Here is a 4,270-nt window from a genome sequence, read left to right as displayed (position 1 = left end):
GTGGCTTTCTTCTCCTTGAGTTTCTTCTCCGGTTCCTCAGATACTCCAGCTTCCACTCCACGTTTTCCTTCACCTGTGCCTGGATTTCTCTGAAAGGTCTCTCACTGCCTCATTGCCTATCCCCACTCAGGCAACTAAAATAGCTTTCTTAGTTTATTTATTCTTCAATCTGTTGTTTTGAAAAGACTATTCAATTAAAAAGACATTCAGTTTATGTAGGGCTCAACAGCACATCCAAATTATTATAACACCTTGCAGAGGTTTGCAAGTTGGAGCATGCTGATCTTTTGACAATTTTTCTCTTTAATTCAGAATCACAGGTGTAGCTGTGTGGCATCCTTATCTCCATGTTTTGGAAAGTTTTTTTCTTCCATCATTCAGCAGTGTAATTCCTGCTTTCATGAACCGAGCGAGATATGTTTTGGACTGCCGCTTTTCCTCCTGTTTAATAGTCTGAATATCTCAAATACAAATTTCTTTTCTGCTGGAAAATTATTAAAGCCCACAATTTATTGTTCAGTGCACAGAAGAAAACTTGCAGGTGTTCCTTCTTAAAAAGAAAACAAACAAAAAACCCAAACATCTGCAGCTCCTCCAGATTTTGTCTCTTTGCTATAGTTTTGTCTTCTACTTTGTATCCACCTTTACCCTACTTTTGCTCTGAGCCTGGAATTCACAGGGCAGCAATTCCAACACAGATTATACTTGGTCTCAAGATAAAAACTTGTTAAAAAGCTTCACGCAACTCTAATTCACCAATGAGGACTGTAGAAGGCAGTAGTTGCTCCACCCATCATCCAAAACCCAGTCAGAACTTTTGAGAAAATCAGCAGCCTTCTCTTTCTGACACGCATGCAAACACAAAAAAAAAGAACTTTTTTTTTTAAGTTACTGAACAGTTTGTTGTTGTTTCAAGGTCCAAGTACTGATGATAAATAAATAATCATTGTTTTCCAAACAGTATCTTTTGTCTTTCATGTTTCTTCCATCCTGATCCATGAACGTCACTTATTCATAGGGCATGGGCTGATCTCTGTACTGATTCATGCACCCTCAGTAACAGTAGGATTCAGACTCAAATCGAGAATTTTTAGGCTTTATGCTCTGGTCTTCTAGGGCAGAAACAATTCTACAACTCTGCCATTATTAATGCTTTTTGTGAGGCAGAAAGTACTGGAGATTTAGGACTTAATCCATCGGCCGGTTGCATGCACGACTTTGTAAACAGACATCCATTTGCCCTGTATCTCATAGGAAGACACACATCTAGGATTTTCTATGCTCCTAAACCTTGTCTATCATCTCCCCACACTTTGGTAGTCAGACACAAGCTGAGCTCCCCAGACTGAACTGGGATGCTTCTGGGACACTGAATCCTGGAGAACTGGCAAAGGCAGATGTGCAGAGGAATTTGATGTATAGCATGAATTCTTCCTGAAATTAGTAATTGTATCTAAAACTGTGTAATATTTCTACACCTTGAAACTTCCACCAAACAACAGCACCTTGAGACCCTTCAGGCAAGTTTAGCAATTAGTTCTGGAAGCAAAAATATAGTTAATATGAAGATTTTGGCTTGGTCAGTGCAGCCAGTTGAGTTTATACCTGTTTTGTCCATTGTTTCAGAGAAACTAAAAGAATGTCTAAAATACTAAAAAAATAAAAAAGTTGTATTGTAAACAAAAAAAAAAGTTTTATTTCACTTTTAAAATGATCTGTAAGGTCAAAGTATGGATAAAAGTTGCACTTTAGAGGTAATGACTCTTCACCCCCTGAGAGAAGGACTGTCTATAAACATGACTCAGTCTGAAGTAATAAGATGCAAATTGAGCTAGGGAGAGCTAACAGTCTTTCCTCTCTCCTTCCTTTAGGAGCAGGCAACCTATGAAACTCAGAAAGACTTTATTTTCTGTTGGGAAGGTAAAGGTTTCAATTACTGATTTGTAAAGTATAGGAAGGTATGTATGCCATAGGGAATGAATGAGTATTCAAAACTCTCTGTAATTCTTTTCTATGGGGTACTTACTGATGAGCAGAGTAAACTGCTTGACAGTCCTGTTGTGGGGTAAGGAGAGTGACTGGGAGATATTTCTCTGGATGGTGACTGCTACTGATTAATACTTGCTGTGGTGCTTTTTCTTATCTTTGCAAAAGTGGAGTCACTGCTCTGGTTCCAGGCTCTTCTGGCAAGTGGTGCTTCAGGGAGCCAAGGAGAAGCAGAGCTGGTGGGAGTGCGTGCCATGGCATTTCCCCTCCATGTGTTTACAAAGCATAGTCTGGGAAGAAAACAGAAACAGATCACCAGTATTTTATGCTGAAGGCTTAAAGGGCATGTGGGCTGTAGTGCAAGGCTTCTTTGTGGGCGTTGAGCTGTGTGTGTGAATAGAGGAGATGGAGATACTTGTGCCTTATAACTTTGTGGCTTAGGTTTTCAGTTTCCTTTTCCAGGCTTTGAAGACAACCAACAAAGATCTTTAGGTAAAAAAAAGTGCACCTACACTTATGTGTGTCTAAATTCAGACATGCGCACTCATGCATACACGTACAGGAACTGCTGGGAGAAACAGGACTGACTCTGTCTTTTATAAGCCCTTTGTCGAGCTGCTTATGCCATTGCCAGCCTGCCCCTAAGGCTGCTGTGGGTCTGCATTCCTATGGATGATTGCCAAACCCGGTATATTCTGACTGTGTGCACTATTTGCTGTTTGCTGCAACAAGGTGGTGCTGGATGGATTTTTTCAGCTCCAGTCCTTGGGGCATCCCTCTTAAGGGACACAGAAGAGTTTACTCCTTTCACCCAAGTGATGCAGACACAGTTAAACATGATTCAGAACTGAGGTTGGAGTCCTCAGTTTTACTTTACAGACTCAGGAATTTGTGATTTGGGCCTCCCCCCTTAAGATATTGTGCAAATAGAGAGATAGAGAATGCTGGTATGACAGGATGAAATACATGTTCAGGTGTTTTCCCATGCTCTGGAAGTAGAAGCACCTCTGATATCATTAGAGAAACAGTGTTTGTACAACTCATTCACAAAAATTAGGGGACTTGCTTTAGAAGAGTTAGAATTTTTCATTGCTAGTCATCTGTCTGACAAGTTATATCTCCTTTTTCTGTCCATTTTCTGTCCATTATTTTTTGCAGTTTATAGTAATTAGTTGCACTATTTCTACAAACAATTTTTTTTTTTGCTATAAACAAGTACTGCTTTTCCACTCTTCCCAAAGCCATGATTCCCACTGCTAGATTGGTGAACGGCGTTTTCTGCTAAGTAGTCAGATGCAATTGTTCCCTGACTAAACAATTCAGGATTCTTCCATGTACTCAGCACTTAGATGCACACACACTCATGAACATACACATACATATGCACAAGTAAATATATAATTTATGATAAAAAATGAGCCACACTACTTAATTCAGCACCAGGTATGTTTTAATGCACCTTCCTCCCTTGCCTCAGGGGGATTCTGAAGCATGGGTTTAGACGACCTACGTTCAAGTGATAGAACCAGGAAAAATGTATCATTGTTAAATTAAACAGGGCCTTTGTCTTGCTTTTGACTCCACTGAGGACAAATCCATATTCTCTTTAAAAAAAAAAAAAAAAGGAGCAGAAGCAAGTCATGTGCAAATAATGAAAGAATCATTGCAGACTCTTTGGGAGGGTAGCTCTGGGAAGTGGGGAATATGTTCACAGGCATTGTTTGCTGCTGGTCTTCACAATACCCTTTGTCTTCTGCAAATGTTACTATGATTAAAAACTGGCTCAGCCAAATGAAGTGAAAGAGACAGTTCTTGTTTACAAAAATATTTGGAATGACTATATTAGGCATGTTTTCTGAAGGCTGACAGTTATGAACCCTCTTCCTTTTACAGAGGACCTTTGCATCTCTTTATAATATTCTTTCACTGGCCAGCCAAAACGTAAACTTGTTTCCCCAGCTAGGAAAGCAGCAGTCTCCAGCACATACACATAGGTATGTGAACATAAGCATAGTATACTTATGTATTGTTTATTGGAAATGCACAGGATGAAATGGGCATATCTGTTTGGGGTGTACACCAGACTCCCTTCATTTCCTATCGCAGAATGTGCCTCCAAGCCAGCACAAAAACTGAATTCCCAGGACTGAAGATAACATTTTTCCCCATTTAACATGGAGCTATAAAGTGGATTCCACAAGAGGGAGCTAGAAAACAAATAATCTTTCATGAAGCAGGCTATTAAACTCTTTATAGCATAAAGTGGTGGACATGCTACACGTGT

The sequence above is a fragment of the Chlamydotis macqueenii genome, chromosome 1 (genome assembly GCF_036417535.1).
Source record: "Chlamydotis macqueenii isolate bChlMac1 chromosome 1, bChlMac1.mat, whole genome shotgun sequence".
NCBI classification, from domain to species: Eukaryota; Metazoa; Chordata; class Aves; order Otidiformes; family Otididae; genus Chlamydotis; species Chlamydotis macqueenii.
This window is presented reverse-complemented; position numbering follows the sequence as displayed.